An 18,290-nucleotide genomic window follows, 5' to 3' on the forward strand; every position below is an offset into this window, starting at 1 on the left:
TTTTTCACTGCAGCAATGATTAAGTCCTGAACTTTCACTACAAAGCCCCCATCTTCTCAAATGAAATGCTCACATTGGACAAGCACAGATTCACTGAAAGGATCTGAGGGAGGCAAGTCTTTTAGGCAGCCGTGGCAGCTGCTAAACTCTAGACTTTTGGGGATGCAGATTCCTAGAAAGAGGCAAGAAACAAGGACTGCCCTTCCACCCCAGTTCAGCCATCAAAAGAACATAGTAAAGGGAAGCAGCAGTCCCTGCCTGCTCTCAACATTTTTTCTGTAGCACATCTTCAGCACACAGGCTTGAAAACACACCTTCTCTGCATGCCCTGTGACACGCAAATCTTCTCCACAGAAGTAACCAGGACCCTTGGCTGGTTGGGCTACTCAGCAGACTACCGGTAGGAATGCAGCATCCTCCTATTTATCGGAAACCCGCTAGAGATCCACTTCAACAAAGCCACACTGCCCTGCCTGAGAACTGCCTTTGGAGCCCCAGGGTCTCTGCATGGTCTTCCCTTCCCTTTGTAAAGGCAGGCTTTGGGCAACTGTTCTCTTCCCCATGAGCAGAAGACGGAGACCAAGCTAGATCGCAGTTCAGAACACTTTTCTCTCCTGGGCTGGGAATAGCAGCTCAGGGCACTGCAGGATTTCTGTCTTCTTTCCCACTGCTGAACTGTAGAAAATGTCCCAATTAATATTTTATAGGTCTGACATGTGCTTACTTCCTCATCTGCTACTGTTCAGGGATGGGGGAAGGTAAATTACTCCTTTCATCTCTCCTTCCTTCTCAATCCTGGAAATCGTTGTTGTTGCATATATTTTACAGTTCTATGCCAGAACCACTCTCCAATAAAGCAGCAGGCAGCAAGAAAGCCTGGAGAGCTTCCATGCTCCTGAGGCGTTGGTGCAGTGCAAGCGCTTTTTCGCCTGCATTGCTGGGGAGGGGTGGGGGTGCCTTGCCTTCCCTTTTAGCAGCATCTCTCACAAGTGAGGTTTTGCGAAACACACTTGCAAGGTAACGGACTGTGCTGCACACTCTGCACTCAGACCAGATTCTCACAGCAGGACAACAGTTTAAGATAAACTATCCATAGCCCGCTTGCACGCCTAGGTCTTGCAAATTCCCCACTCCCCCTCCCAGCTCTACTTGAAACTCCTACAGAAGGGGATCCTTCATCCACCCAGATCACATTGCCCTCGTGCGCAGTTACACTTGCTGAGAATCTGTTCCCAAGTACAAGGACACAGGGAAGCAGACAGCAAAAACAGCCGAGCAAAGGGGGAAGGAGAGGTAAGAGCTCACCACGTGCTACTCAGCCACCAAGTCCTGACAGCCAGGACAGACAGCTGATGGGAGCAAGGCTCAAACAAAATGACATAACCATCAAAATGCCATGGGGGATGTAAATCAAGAGCAATTGCTCCCCTGAAATCCTACACCATCGTGCTGAGGGAGGGGAGCGGGCAGGGCAGCTAGCGATCATGGGCAGCAGCCACACCAGAACTTGTGACAAGAGGTCATCACCCCACACCCCATCCCTCCAGCACCGCACAGCCTGGCCAGAGACCAGAGGAGGAGTACAACGCTCCGGTCACAAGGTACGGGAAACTATTTCTGGTCGGGGGAAAGCATACCACACTCTTCTGTCTCCAGGGCAACAAAACAGGCAAACTCAAGCACAACTCGCACAGAGAAAGCACACTCCAACCCCGGGAGCACCAGCCCGCAGCAGCCAGCCACCACAACTGAGAGCAGCGAAAAGTCAGGGCTGGGCGGGTTTCCTGCCATGGGTCCAGGAGGATCACGGATCCTGTTCCCGCAGGATCACCCGTCCTGTTGCAGGCGGCACCAGAAAACAGCCCAACCTGTGACCTGAAGAGAGCCCCCCATTCCCAAAGCCAGCCCCTGTTTAATCTTTCTTCATCACCCTGTAGCCTTTGGCACAGTATAAGTACCTAAATACATAAGGAATAAACACAGAGTTGCAATTTTTCTACCTTTCTCTGGTCTAACAAAGGTTATTCCCAGTAGGAGACGGAAAAAAAGTTGTGTCAGTCCAGCAGAGCAGTCAAAGGCTGGGCTTTAACACATCTCTTATACAGGAGCTCACCAAACCTTAAAAATGCAAAATATTCTTAACTGTATTAGAATAATGATGAAAATATGACATGGGTTTAGATCCCTGCCTTACCAAAAGCTTGTAAAGCAAATAATTTCTCCTCCCTCTGCCCAAAAGACCAAATTATTTCTGCAAGCCATCTGTGGAGTGAAGGTGTTTATTCTTAATGCATCGTGTAAGTATACCTCATACCTAACAGACACACAGCAACACATCTTACCTGCCTTACAGCATCCCAGGCCTGGGACATCAGGACTATTTCCCGCCTTTCACAAATTATGAAATTCAACCATAACTTGCCTAAAACACAGTATATCCTTTAGAAAGTTCATGTTCAAGACTTCAAGTGATAAATAAAGCCATACACCCACATAAGTTACTCCAAATGTTAGTTATCCTTCCTGTTAAAATTTAGCACTCCTGTTCCAAGTCTGAATTCATCTACCTCCTGCTTCCAAATATTGAATTTCATTAAGCTCTTTTCCTGCTATGTTACAGAGCTGTCTAGCCCTGAACAATAGCTGATGCTTAAAACTTAAGTACAGGATATTACAAACTCTCATCTAATATTCATTTACTGTTTTCCAGCCAAAAAAGAGAATCTTGCTATTTGGACAATTTACAATCTGAAGCAATGAGTATCTACATGGACTGAAAAGTGCAGTCTACATAGCTTATCTGTAGCAAAATTTAAAATGTAAATGCTTAAGTAGTTGGTGCTTAAAAACAGCAAGACAAAGCTTTCTCATGTTTGATATACAAACCAAGGTGTGAATATCTGTTTCTCTTTATTAGGCCTTTTAGAGATAAGATTTCTGCATCTTGGTTTAGCATGTGAGACTACACTGAACTTTTATCTTTAGCATTATTGCTCTGCAAATACTGCTCTAAGTGTCATTCTAGTAACACTAATACCGGGTTTCTCCAGGATACACCTGGTAAGAAACTGGCTGTTCAGAGAACTGGGGTTTCTTTGGTTTGGGTTTTGATTTGTCTAGGGTTTTACTTCAAAAGAAAACAAGAATGATTGTGTTAGCATCATTTGTGAGAGTTAAGGACCTGCAAAAATGTAACTGCTTCATTTTATACAAACATGCAGTCCATTCACTGGGACAGGATTGCTCGTGCACAATGAATGGACAGAAGTGGCCGTGCACAATTAATAACATCACAGCTGGAAGAATCTCTAACTGAGCAGGTTAAAAGAAAAATAACACTGCCCGAGCACAGAATACAGCAGACCAAAACCATGATAATTTGGCCTGTATGTTCTAAATGCATCAAACTTCAGCAGATAAACAGGATAACACGATGTGAAAGAAAGGTGTACCTGACAGAAATAAAAAGCAAAATGCAGACAGCTTTACTTCATGAAAAATTGGCAGTTTCCAACAGGGTGGGGAATACGGCTAGTTCCGTACTGATGTGCATGTCTTACTTTTTTGTAAGAAAACCTTTTCATCGTCTGACCATTTCTGTCTGTTACCCCAAAGATGCGGTGGCGGAGATGGATAACATAAGACCGATCTTCTGGGCTCCATTCTTCTCTAGGGAATCAGTTCCCAGTTTTCTACTCTAGCCCCTACACACACAGCTGCTTCACAGGTTTTTCCTCATCAGGTCTTTCTCCTCCAAGGGTACCCAAGGCCTGGAGGAAAACTTTTTCAGACACACAGACAGGGCACAGGACATCTACAAATCACAGTGGTCTAGAGCTGTCAAGTGAGAATATTTACATAACGACAACAAAAAAAAGATGAAGAAAAAGGTCACTGTGCCTAATCAGCCTGTTAGGAAGCTGTGCTGAGGAGAAGGGGCTGCCAGGGAAGCACAGGGAGACCTGTCTGCGCAGAGCCGAGGTATGCTGGCAAAATGCAGAGTCTGGAGAAAGATACCTGCAACAAACCCGAAAAAGAGATCAGTCCCAAGCAAGCAGAGTGAGGGCCGAACTTGAGCCAGGGAGCAGGGGAAGATGGTTAGGTGTCAGGTGCCGACGTTGTCACCCTGCACAGGCAGCACAGCACGAACCCCTCCTGACTTCAGACATAGCTACGATGCCCTGAGTGACTCCTGCTCCCGAGAGATGTGGAGAGGGGTTTCGTTTCAGCTGCAGACAGCTGCCATGCAAACACGCTTTCCAGCCCAAGTCTTGCCACAAGCTCCCCAAAGGACCAGTGACCAGGGAGGTTTAGAGACATGCCCTTTGCGCCTCATCCCCTCCACCTGCCCAAGGAGCACTGACATTTATTGCTCTAGGAACAAGCATCAGCAAAACCACACCTATTTCTGGTAGTTGCTTCTCCTGGCAAGCAGAAGACAGACAGCATTAAAAAGTAATTCAAAGAGTGGACAAAACAGTTATTGAAATAAATCAAACCAAGATTTATCAGTGAAAGTGATTAATTTCATACATACCAGAAAACAAGGTGGAAAAAGTTAATTCTACCTTACTTTCTTCAATAAGCATTAGAAACACAGCACTGTTTTGAAACGGTTCCACATGCAAAGAAGCACACCCACTGCAGCATCTACTAGCTTACTTTACCAAACTGCAGCTATACTGAGGTCCTGTGGCTAAGGCTTGCTCTTTATTTAGTACACCTGCCTTCAGAAGAAGAAGAAGAAAAAAAAAAAAAGAGAGGCAACTTTTAGCAACCAAAACATTTAGCCACCCCAGTGGGAAGGCAGATTCTTTCCTAAATGCAGTAAAAATAAGCAGCAACAAAACTAATGCTTAGTTGTGAATCATCTGTTTGATAAGAAACTGTGTCACGAAGAAAAAAATCCTTACTCCTCCCTTTACCAATACAAAATCTTCTTGCCCTCAACTGGAATATACAATCAGGCTGCTCAATACTACAGTCCACCTGTCTTCATCCTGCACTAGGACCATGCTCTATCATTGCCGTTAAAGGAGGCTTGAAGCTATCATTCCTGTGGGAACACATTCTAGATTACATTTCTGAGAATGGGAAGAGTCCGGAAGAGGAATCAAACCCAAAGCAATAAATTCAGTTTGATTGCTGTCATCATGCCAATTCCGGGAGATAGTCAATTGGTGCCAGCTGCTAAGATATCATTTGAGTTGTTTCAAGACAGAAATTGAATTTGCATCGAATACATTTGGTAGTGTGAGACTAGTCAGCCTTCAGGTTCCTTCATGCTTTTCTTTGCTTGTTTAAATTTAAACTTCCTCTTTGAGACATTCCCAGCAAAAGAGAGCTAGCTCCCTCATCCCACACTTTAAGCTACAGACTTTCCCCATATTCTCTTATTTTTCCGACAAGACTGTGCTACAGAACAGCTGAGATCTCTCAGCATTTGCAATAGGGTGGCACAGGACAGTACGCCATGCCACACCACCACTTTAAACATAAATACCAGCAAGTCTCGTATCACCACCATTTCCCTTTCTGCAGAAGTTAGTAGAAGCAAACAAAAAATCATCCTAGGCCTTAAGAATGACTCAAGGCCCCCATAGATTCAGTATATCCTTTTCGACAAGAGCTAACAGCAGATGCCTAAAGAAAAATATAAAGAAAATAAGCATATAATGACACTTCCCAAACGCTCTCCCTCCTTCCAGCTATTTGCAGCTCAGGACTTTGACGTTTCCATTACAGTGTTTTTACATTGCCATTTCAAAGACCAGCCAAAATTAATAAATCTGTAACAGCATCCTACCTCCATTGCAGGTGACATTTCTGAAAGCCAAAGTCTGTCTTCCAGCCTCCCAGTGCAGAACGACCCCAGTGGCATGATGTCCCAAGCGCAAGGGCAGAGGGGCACCCATCCCCTACCACCACCAGCAGCACCTCTGCTGCAGCAACTGCCCAAGAGCCATAAAGTCACCAAGGGGAAGACGCGGCTGGAGTGAGCAAATGAAAATGAAAGAGCGAAATGCCACTTTTCTCACCCAGTGAAAGCCAGAGAAAGAAGACAGTGGTGAAATCCTCATCACTCGCCTTCAGCTGCTGACAAAGGAGGAGGTTCAAGTGCCAATAAAGGACACAATAAACAAACACAAGACGTCTTTCAAGAAATGCCGGCAGACATATTTTCTGACAAAGCCTTTCCTCTAGCAAAACCACTAATATTATTACCTTGTAACAGGCTTTTCCCACGCCCTCCCAACCTCCCAGAACTCCATGCATAAAAGTGTAATACTACCCCTAAAAGTACATACACACATGGATCTTAAAGACAGCTGGAAAGCTCACACAGTTGGTAACAAGCTGTGTGTGTTTCCATACACTAGTATCCGTGAACCCCTTGGTATTACTGTACTGGAAAAACAAAACAAACAAAAGGAACGAACTATATGAACTTAGAACAGAGTTTCCACTTTTTTGGTCAAGTAATGCAGAAATTAGACTATTAACAGCACAAAGTAGAAGCCAAGACGGTTTAAGTAATTATATTTGTATCCGCAAAGAGCACCCTGAAGAGTGGGACAGGGAAATTTATTCTCTTTTCCAGTATTTCACTACCTTGTACTTACTTTGCAAAGATAATCTAACTGAAGGCAGATATGAACGTGTGTACAACAGTGACAAAAGGAAGGAAGGTATTAAAAATACCTAAGAGAGATGGATCTTTTAAAAAAGATTTTTGCCATTGCAGTTTGTACACTCAGTGTCATTCAAATCTGCCTTTTCTTTTCACGTGCATATTTTTCACCTTGTCAGCAAACAACTTGTCCAATATTTTTCTTTGGGTTATCTAGCAGGTGGACCTGGTAAGGGAAGAAGAATTCCTGTCTTCTTGCTTTCAGCAGGAATGTTTACTTTAAGTATTACCTATTGTACATATTTATAAAGCAAAAAAAAAAAAAAGACAACCTGATGTGCACATTAAGAGGAAGCGGCTCTCACAGACACCAGCAACTTTCCAGGAACTTCAAGAGTCAAAGGAGGTCAAATTGCTGAACCAGCGCAGGCTCACAGCTATAGGTGAGAGTCATCTCTGTCACAATTAACAACGTGAACACATGGGGGTTAGGCACACTCAAGCCTGACAAGCCATTCCTTGCCTACAGAGACACAGATAAAGCCAGATTGGGTATTTTCTCTCTTTGAGAGAACTCCCACCATTAAGTTTAGGTTCTTGCTTACAGCCAATCCCATGGTTTGACCAAAGCCAGCACTGCAAAGCAACGTGAAAACTGAAAGCATGTACTTGCACCAATATATAGAAAGGGAAGGAGCAAGCACCACAGCCATGCACTGTAGGCATAGTCCTTGACCTCACATTGGAGATCAACTCAGTGTCCGGGCAAGAGACCTCCTTCTGAGCTTGCTAGAGCACGCAGAGCAGGATGTTGTAAACCCCTTGATGAGACATCCCTCCACAGCATCTGCTGCTCCCTCTCCACCTGACCCATCCTTCCCCACAAGCCACAGACCCCCAGAGCCCCTGCGCTTCAGGCTGTTTCAAAAGTTGTTCGCAGCCTTATTCAGCCAAAAGCAAGGGCCGAAGTAGAGCCCAGTGGATTCAGCCTGAAGCCTTGGTGTCAGTGCAGCCACTGAAAATGAGTCAGCACCATGACTGCATTAGGAGGGTGGAGGCTATCTGCCTACAGAACAACTAACACAGGCCAAGGCACCATTCAGGCCCCAGTCAAAATCTTCCATAAGCTCTGACATGACACATGCCGTTCCTCACATATGAGCCCTGCTTCTGGTCCACATCTCCTCTCAGGGCAGACCAGTTCCTCTTGCTGGCAAGATATACGTGTCTTCCTATCACCAGTCATCCATCCCACATTGCCATTGGGATATACAAGGTCTGTGCCAACTCTGCTTTATTCGGTGTTTGCTTTTCCCATCAACTACTTACTTCAGTTACTAAAAATCAGTGAAGAATTTCTAAGAGCCTCTGATCTGAATTTCATCCCCCCTCTTTTTTCCTGCTAGCCGTCAGCTTATTTCATGCCACTGTGACAGAGACAAGTCATAGAGTGAACATCCCTTCCAGATTTGGTGGTGAACAGGTGGGAAGGAAACGTTTCACCACTGAGGTTACCTTCCAAACTGTGTGCTAGGTTAACACCTACAGACACAGAAGTCAGTACCTACAGTCTGCTGCAATGACCAAGAATTTTACCAATTGACCATTAAAACTACCCACCAATTCACCAACTCCACCTGCTCCATAGGATACTGCCAAGAGTGCCATTTCTTGTTTCTCCAAGGCTTCTTCCTTGCTCAGGGTGGGATAAAACACAAGGAAAGCCGGCGCTGCAGTGGGAGGTACTGGGAACCATTCCTGCGGCAGCACATTGTAGCATCCTTCTGAAGCAATACATTCTCCAGTCGACAACAACAAAAATGCAGCCACCTTCCTCCTGAGCTGAAGCAATGGAGATCACCAACCACAAGCACTGACAGGCAGATATAAGCACAGCAAAGGGCAGGAATTCTTTTATCTTGTTTTATCTGCTGTGGCCAGGAGGCGTTAACTGCACCCACCACAGTCCTGACACAGGAAGAAGTGTGGTGTAATTCTACTCCCCATAAGAATGGTGCAACTACTGTGCTGTCCAGCCTGGCGGGGCATTTGCTTGAAGGACCCCACCAGGTTTGTGATGAGCGTAACAATATTTTAGCTCTCCTTGGGCTTGTTGGGTTAGCGTAATTTCAAAAGCTTAAGAGAGCCTACATCCCAGAGAAAGGGATACCAACACAACTAGCAAAAGGAATGAAGTTTTCAAACCAGAAGATGCTGAGCTCCACAGCTCTGAATGGTCAAACAACTTCCCCTTTTTCTTGCACCAAAACAGAGCAAAAATTAGTACAACCCTCTGTCGCGGTCACTTCAGACCTCATATCCTGTAAGACGACCTTCAGTTCAGAGTACTTGTCTAGCCTACCTCTCAAAACACAGCCCCCCATACCACCTGCACCCCACCCCGCACCGGAGCCCTCCCCTTCCTTCCCCCCTGCCCCACATGCAGCACCCCCCACCTCCCTCCCCCGGCAGAGCTGCGGTTCAGCACGTTCCCCTCCATTTTGCCTCCTGCAGCTTGCGCTTTCCTCTGTGGCCCCACATCCTGCAGCACACGTTCCCCTAAGCCCACGTCCCGCAGTACCGTGTGCCCCAGCTTCCTGCAACTCAGCAGGGAGACGTATCCCTTCCCTTTCCCAGCTGCACACAGGGCAGCCCCAGCCCAGCCATCCCCTGCCTGGTTTCCCATCTGCAATGGCACCATTTTTTTTAAACTGCATTTTACAAGTAAATCACGTGCTCAGCTGCTAGTTTGGGTGCAGAGCCAAGAAACACTCCAGTGCATGGGGGAGGGGAGCTGATGTATTTTTTGTTTCATGTGACCAGCTTACCCGCAACTTCACTGAGACCAAGAGCAGAACCTACCCACACACCCCTCCTCCACCACCAACCCCTTCCCCCAGATGCTCTCACAGCAGGGATGCAGAGCAAATGCACAACAGGAGAGGCTGGCATCTCATGTGACAACAGCCAACCTTGAAGTCAGAGAAGAAGTGAGACACCAGCCCCACACCCCAGCTGATCACCTGAAGGCTTACGTGCAAGGAGCTGATCTTTCCTATAAAGCCATCATGGGTTGCAGAAAACCGATGGCGGGAAAAATTAAAAAATACAGTATTAAAAGTAGGGCAGAGGGGAGGAGTATGCTCTGCTGCTCCACAGGTGTTGGGGTGGTTCCTCCCACCCCGCTGGAAGCATGAGAGCCCCAAGAAATGCTGCGGCGCAAACGACATCCAATGTCCTGACACGGCGACCCGAGAGTCCATTTGCATCTCTGCACACGAGGTCTGGGGCAGTGTTACAGACCGCACACTATGGTCTCCCACTCAGAGAAAGGTAGAAGTTGTGGGTTAGGGGATTAAGAGGCAGGAGGCTGCAGTTACAATGCTAACTTACACACGTAACTACATTTTTTTGGTTAGAAAGTTGGAGGAGGATTGTTTCAGTTTTAAGAGGCTGGCTGTAGAATGTGTGGTTAAATAAACAGCATCCCAACATGCTTTCACAGAGATTAGGAAAGGACAAGTGATTTTTGAAATAAACATACAGTCTAAATTTTAGGGGGGTTCCACAGACTTTCTGCAATAAGATGGGCAGGAAAACACGCACGGCAGTGTCTCTTAGCTCACACACAGCTGTGCAATAATGTTTTTCTTAAGTGCCCCTTTGCAGAGCTCTCTAACTGTCCCTGGACCTGCAGACCACAAGCAGAGATTTTGGGAAAATAGAAATTCTGGCAAATTTCTAGAAGACAGATACTTGGGGGGGGGAGTTAGAAAACAAACAAAAAATCCCCATAGAACAACTACTTCCATAGCATCTTTTGTCAGAGAATCTCTAGATTCATCTAGGTTTTCATCTACCTGAAAACCCCTGAAGCACAAGGGTTTTTTACCCTGTCTTTAAGGAGATGAAGGAGGAAAGCAGAGGTGCTGAAACCAGAGACCATGTCAGTGACAAATCTATGAACAAACTCAGATCTCTGGAATTTGAGCCTCTCACTACCATGTTTTTCATCCTTCTGCAGAAAGAGAAACGAAGATAGAAACAATGCAGTTCAAATCTAATGGATTTTGAGTAGCCACTCAAAGCAAAAACTGATAGGGGCAGCATTAGCACTGCCACAATATCTCACTCCGGGAAGCATGAAATCCTACCTTAATGCCATACTAGGATCTAATGGATTTTTGTTATAAGGTCCAATGTTCAGAAGTGAAAAAAAATAAAACTGAAACATTTAAAAAAAAGCAACATTTAGCTTGTTTTGGTGGAACTGCCACCCAACAAAGCCTGCATTACCCTTGACAGTCTAGGGTAGATCTAGCTATAAGGAAAAAAATTCTTTACTGTGAGGGTGGTGAGGCACTGGAACAGGTTGCCCAGAGAGGTTGTGGATGCCCCATCCCTGGAAGTGTTCAAAGCCAGATCGGATGGGGCTTTGGGCAACCTGGTCTAGTGGAGGGTGTCCCTGCCCATGGCAGGGGGGGTGCAACTAGATGATCTTTAAGGTCCCTTCTGACCCAAACCATTCTGTGATTCTATGACAAGAACACAGCCTGAAAACAGCTTCCTTCATGTGGAAGCTCCAGATCTGGCCTGTCAGTCAAGCACAACAGCTTGAAAGTAGTCGCCCTGCCCCATCACCATGCCTGCTTTCAGATTTCCAGGGAAAGAGGCACTTGATTTGCGTCTCTTCCAAAAAGGCAGCTGTTATGCTACAGTTTTGATTTATTCTCTGGTGAAGTTTATTTCTTGTTTTGATAAATGTTTAATGCTCCTGGCTAGATCAGTTTATATCTTGTTTGCCTGGGGCATTTAATGTGGCTACATTACTGTAATACTAATTTTAAGGCCATCTACAGCTTTTCCCCCCCAACAAGTCTTTTGCTGTTGTTTGGATCTAAGTTATTTAGGCATTGAATTCCACATTACCATATCAAAATGACAGACACTTACCAAATCTCAAGAGATGGCCAGATTAGCTGATTAACAGACAACATACCCAGAACACCAACCCTTACTGGTTAAGTTCACCCATATACTGATCGACAAACAACGACCAAGGATGAGGGGTTGAAACCACAGCTCTCACATTATCTCAAAGCATGCAGATCTGTCAATTGCTGCCTATCACAAGCAAAAAATGAGAGGGAAAAAGAAGGTGTGTCAGAAGGAGAAAGAAAATGCAGTGAAACAGTTATTAAAGCACTAATGCTGATATCTACACAGCAACTTTCTCAGTTGAGATTGTGTTTTAATGGGGGCGTGGTTAAGAAGTTGAGCCAACACGTCTTAAGACTAAACCCTCCTTTTTCTACAGAACACACAAATGAGGAATAATGGCAGAGAAAGCTCCTCCCACGCTACCCAGCCTCATCTCTGATCTAAAAGGATCACACTTTCACCCTACAAACATTACTTTGACTCACACAAGTTGAATTTCAAACCAAAAAAAGAAAGCAGAGCACAGTCTCCTATGACCAGTGTTTGAGGACCCTCCGCAGTCCCATACGAGCTCCATGGAGCACGAAGCTGAGATCCAAACTGCAGCATCCCCTGTTAAAAGAGGCTCCCCAACAGCCACCATTCCCAACAGACAGCATGATAACAAAAAGTCTCCTTGCGCTTCCTTTTTGGCATATCTACCTGGACAGCTGGTCCAGCCAGATGAGACCAGGGACCCTGCTCATCCTAACACCAAAACTACTATCTCCATTTCAAGGTGAATGCTAGCAAAAGTGATCCCTGCCCCTTCCTCATCCTCTCTCCTCTCCTCTCCTTCAGTTCTTCTGTCAAGCAGCGTATCCAAATACTGCAGTCCTTCAGCACGACAGGCAGAGGACTACAGAGGTCTGAATACGGTATATTGTGAAGATATTGCTGCAGCCCCCGCATAGAAATATACAGCTCACACAGCTCACTGGAAAGCTGAGGAACATGGAAAAACAGAAATACAGCCCTTTACTTAAAAAAAAAAAAAAAAGACAAAAAAAAAAATCTATCTGTGCTGCAGGACTGGTCTCCACAGCAAAAAGAGGTTCATGGGTCCCATGACCCAGCAGGGGAGGGGGGCAGCGGCAGGGCAGGCTGTGCTGCTCAGGGCTTAGGGACAGCAAGTCTCCCAAGCTGCTTATGTCCAACACAGCCAGGCTCTGAGGCGACAGCAGCCAGCGGGCAGGAAAGCCTGGAAAATGTGTCCTCCAGGCCCTAGTAAATGCAAGCACAAAATGTGCTTCTAAAAGAAAAACATTCATGGCACTTGTAGCTAAGAACACAGACAGGAGACAAAAGATGACTAAAGAAGTGTCCAGAGGGAAGCCAAAGCCACAGGAAAAAATATGGAGCATGGGAAGAACAGAGCACCCACCAAAACGAGCAGCACAAGAAAAATGGGATCACTTGGAAGAGAAAGCCCAGCTCAGAGATGAGACTCCTTGGCCTTGCTGAAAGGGAGCAAAGGACAGCATGGTGGCTGCCCAGGGCAGGCTGTTCTCCTTCATGGGCCATAACCCTCAGCAGCAGCAGGCTAGAGCATTACTGACCACATTCAACAGAAAGTAAGCCTGGTAACCTCTGACACGTTTACCAACTGTTGTTATCAGAAAGTAATCAGTTTTCCATTTTACAGTTATTTAAAGAATTTCCTGTACTTCACACTGTCCCCACACTTGTTCTTCCATCACGCCATGAAATGTGTTTCTCTGTTCAGCTGGGGCAAAGCCACCAGACCCTCCAGTCACCGCAGCCAAGGTAGCGCCCAATGAGGGCACAGCCGAACAACATCAGCCACCACCCAAAGCAGCAACCATGCTGCTGGCTGATCAGCTTCGGAAGTTTCTGCCTCCAGCCCATCTGCTTGTTCTCACCTCCTCAGCTGAGCCCAGTGCCAGATCAGCTGTTTGGGTGGCAGCCCTATGAGCAGGGAAGGGGAAGAGATGCAGAAAAGGCAACATTAAGTCTTCTCTGAAGTCACTTGAGCTTCCAAGGCAGTCGATAAAATTAACAACCTTAACAGAAACTGCCCACTGCAAACAGCAACCAAATAAAGCTGCTAGTTCCCAAATGGCTGATGACCAAGCCACAGCTGTGACGGGGGGAGGAGGGGGGGAGAGCGCGCATGAATCCTTGAGTGAGTCACTCGCTCCCTGCATCCCTGCTGGCCTAGATAAATGCTGCTGCCAGTCAATGATGGGTGCCGCAAACCAACTCTTAAGCCCACAGCATCCCTGCTGCTCATCTCCTGGTGGGCACAGAGCCCTCACTGAACACCACAATCTCTGTGCAAGTGTGCAAGCAGGTGAGGTGGTCACAACGGCCATTAGGTCTCTGAGGTTCCCATATGGCTCCGATAGACATTTACGTCTCTTCTTGTCCTTGCTCCCGCTTTCAGAAGTACCCCCCTCAAGGGCTGGGATCTCAGGCAGGTGAGGATGCAATATAAAGCTCCCCCTTTTAGACGAGGAAAAGACTGAAAAAAATGTGAAAGCAAATAGATAATAAGAATAGTGATGAAGACACTATGTAGGAAGTTGCTCCTTGTTCCTGTACTGGCACTAGTTTGTTTACAGTGCTGGCTGCTCACTTGTACCATTCGAGCAATGTGTTCTGATGGATCACATCAGGACTGCCTTACCTCAATGCTGACGCTTAAGAGGAAGGCAGCAGTAAACCTGCTAACTACCCAAAGCACAAAATGCATTGGAATTAAGACCAAATCATAACAAGTCTAAATCAGATGTGTAATGTCTCCCGTACAGATGTACCAAGGACAGGGAACTGGTTTAAGACAGACACTCCAGCTAGTTAGATCTCTACAACACAAAAGAAAGCCTCAAGTGCTGTAACACTGAGGCACCACAGCTGCAATTCCTGCAGTAAGGCATTCAGTGTTTTAAGAATGAAGGACTTCAAGTCCTGTAGTGCCTAATGCAATCCCTGTGGGAGGGCTATTAAAGTTTTAACTATTTTCACCCATTGAGTGAATGACAGATTTCTTTCCTCTAGTTTCATCAGCGTCCAAACGCGCCAGAAGGAACAGGGAGAGAAAAGAAAGAGAACCTTGAAGGAACAGAGAGTGTCTCCATTTTCTGCACCTGCAACGCTGGTGTACGTGCTGGATACTGAGGATTTCAGCAACAGAAGCTGGCTAGCTGATATTCACACCAAGAAGAAAGGGTCAGGCCACAAACTCTAAGTTTCGGGCAAATTTTGCAATTTGTGAACTTCATCTTCTACGTCACACAGCTCTGAAAACCTCCGCCACGACTTCTGGCTGTAAAGTGACAAAACACACAGGACCCTGGGTAAAACATAGGTGTTCTCACAGTTATAATTGCCTGAGTTAACACTGGTTTCTCCTCCAAACTGTTATCGTAAGTAGTTCAGGGAATACAAAGAAATAGAAGAACAACTTCTCCTTTGCCTGATCCATCTATTCCTCTGGCCTGAAGACATATCTTAAGAGTGGTTTTTCCACTTCCTACCACAAAGAGATGCTGCATAGGGCACCTGTCTCAACCAAGAGTACAGCAACAGCAAATCCTACCAAGCATACATACATGCAACAGCTTCATAAAGGGTCATTGATATAACTAAATACCGAGGAAAGGTCAACAGTTTAAACTACTTGTGCAGTCTTCCTCTAGTCCCCTAGACAGGATTGCTTGAATGCTTTGATGCCAGGTTTCCCTAAGGAAACTGCAGCCAAAACGAGCATATCTGAATGCATTTACTGCGATACTAACAAGTGAAGAGGAAAGATATGATCATTTCTGCAGCCTTCAGACCAACACAGGTCACACTGAGCAACAGAGCAAGAGAATGAATGAAACAGAGTGGTCAAGATATGAAGTGCTGCCTATCCTACCCTAAGACAGGCAAAGCGAATTGATTACGCTAGTCACAAGAGTACTCTGTCCAGCCTCCAGCTGGGTACTCCAGCCCACTGCTTCTCCTAAAGCACCCAATGCTGCTACCCCTTCCAAGCAACCATCTGGCTAGCAATGCCCATGTGCCAAACACCAGGCCAGTCCAAGACATGATGTATTCATGAGGCCTCTAAAGTCTCCTGAAAATGCAAAGATATCCCGCCTTAAAAAGGCCTGTCTCCCACCCAGCTCTGGCAAAGGTATCCTAAAACACAGCAAATCCCTGCTGTAAAAGAAACTAGTCCAGAAGCCAAATGAACTATGGAGACCCAGAGGAAAGCAGCTTCCCATTCTACTGTGCTTCAAAATATCATGTAGAAACACAGCAGGAGTGTTGGAGACCAGGGAAGACTTCTTTATTTCCTTCTATCAGCCGACTTGGTCCATCCAGTACCACTCTCGTGTAATCTCTGCTTAACTTCCCTGAGCATCTGGCTCCTGAGCACAGAACATACGTCACGTGCCCCAGTGCTTATACATCTGTGCTAGAGGCAGATTTATATCAACTGGCTCAGGTCCTGCTTCTGCAATCGATCACCCTTTGTCATACTTGAAAGTGGCATTTCTTTAGCCAAACTCTGGGACCTGGGGCAAGAGATTCCTCAGCGACCTGTCAGGGAGCCCAAGAACTCGGAGATAAAAGGGTTCTGGGAAGAGGAAGTCACCAGCATTGTTGAGCCTGGGTGGGACAGAGCAGGGGTCTACGCTCTTTGGAGAAAGAAACATTGTTAGGAGGAACAGCTTGATGTTGTTCTGCTACCAGCAATTATGCTAGGTTTTAAACAGCCAATATGTTTCCTTTTAGAGACCAAAGTTTGATTTAATGTCTGATTCCAGCACAGATTTCTTGCTTTGAAGTCCAAGTTTCCCTCTTGCACTCCTCCCATCTCACCATACTTGTGGACTTCTTCCTTAGTTCACATTTTAACTAATAGATTTGTGCTTTTAAATAAAACAATTTTTCATTTTGAAACATAAACAACAAACTGAAAAGGCCTACAGAAGAAAATGCATACTTTAGCTCTTTACAGTAAAGTCAGCAAGTAAATTCATATAAATCTTAATTCAGAAGATACCCAATAGACAGCTGAGGGTCACGGCTGATGACCTGGGGAAGTCAGGCAGACACATGGCACTTGGCTATCTCCACTTCTGCAAGTACCCAGGAGACCTGCGAGTGGAAATGTAGGCAAAAGCAAGCAGCCACCCTGCCACAGGAGTGGCAACTAAGGCCAGCTATAAGCTGGATATAAAGAGGGGGTGGGGAAGGCTGCAGTGAAGACCTGGTGTCATACCAGGACAGGCAGGGAGAGCGACCGAAGAGAGCAGGTCATGATCTGGCTAGGAGGAAGGGCAGGATGGAGCTGTAGAGCAAACCAGAGAGAAAATGAGGCACCCTCCTGCCAAAGGTCTTAAAAAAAAAAAAAAAAGATATTTTAAAACGTAGAAAAGACAATTCCTTGAAAATTCTCTTTTGTAACATTGCAGTGACATGTAAGCTACTGCTCTAGCGGCCATAGAAATTGCAGATGAATGTGACAGAGGCTGGTTTGCACAGAGAGGGAAGGAGGAAGATGCACTTGATGGCATCCTCCAAAGAAGACACATGGTCTCACCAAGTACTGTTCTCTTTTGCTCCCTTCAGAAGGTTCACAAGGCAGAGCTGGAAGAACAGTATTTGATGGTAGTACGACACCCTTTCCTGTCCTTGCTGCCTTGAAAATAGCAATATATTTGAGCGCAAAATAAACTGACCAAACTTACAAGCAGTTTTCTAGATTTCTATTCAGAAAAGGTCAACGTGACAAGCTCAGGCAGGCTTTTATGGAATCTGCTTGCCAAATCCAAGACAGCACTCAAGAGCAGTCTTGTTCAAGTACCTTACACATCTGTCTCCGATGACGAATAACCTTTGGAACCATGGAAGCAATTCGCAGATTAGGGCTTAGAAAACTCATGTGTTACATTTTTTCTATTTGATATGCAATTTCCATCTAAAACTAAACTTGCTATTGAATAACAAGTCCTACTTTTTAATAACGCGCTTACCAAACACATGAGTAGCATCTCCATATACATCTTGGTGAACACCGTTTCTGGTTCTTTTGGGTAGCTTGTTAGCATATTGCATGCTTTGGGAGGGCCAGACAGCACGGCACTAGAACAATAAGCTTTCTCCAAGAGCTTTTAGCAAGCCCACAAGCTTCCTAACCTTTAGGCTGGAAGTTGTCTGTTGGTAGAGTGCCAAGAGAAAAATGGGATGCCCCTTTGCAAGGACCAGATGGACAATCAGGAGAAAGCATCTCAAAACAGTCCAAATACACAGGACTAACAGCACACTGTCAAAGGTTTTATCAAAAAAGTAAGGTTTGATTCTCCTGCATTGTGGACATGACGCAGATTCCAGTATGAGAAGCACAGATCAGCATATGGAACAGAAGATCACTTTAGGAGTGCGCCGTGACCCTAACAAAAATGAATACACAAATTACCATCTGGGAATGGGGCAACAAGGAAAAGGGGTAATAAGCTGCCTTTTGTAAAAGCCCTGCACCCCCTGCTACACCGCTGATAAGAGTGAAGTAAAACAAGAGGAAAGAGATCCCATCAGGAGCCTTGCTCTGAGCAACCACTTTTATTTTAGCAAGACAAGGGCGGGGGGGGGGGAAGGCTTTCATTAGTCACTGATAGGATAAGTTGTATTTACGAAGAGTGTATTAGTCATCCACTGGTTT

At 45.7% G+C, this 18,290-nt stretch overlaps 1 protein-coding gene across 20 annotated transcripts in view; it reads right to left on the minus strand.

Annotated features, from left to right (window-relative positions):
* Positions 1-18,290, minus strand: part of CAMK2G (calcium/calmodulin dependent protein kinase II gamma) — a 122,143-nt gene that overhangs the window by 70,206 nt on the left and 33,647 nt on the right. The window lies entirely within an intron of this gene.

The sequence above is a fragment of the Grus americana genome, chromosome 7, assembly GCF_028858705.1.
Source record: "Grus americana isolate bGruAme1 chromosome 7, bGruAme1.mat, whole genome shotgun sequence".
Taxonomy (NCBI): Eukaryota; Metazoa; Chordata; class Aves; order Gruiformes; family Gruidae; genus Grus; species Grus americana.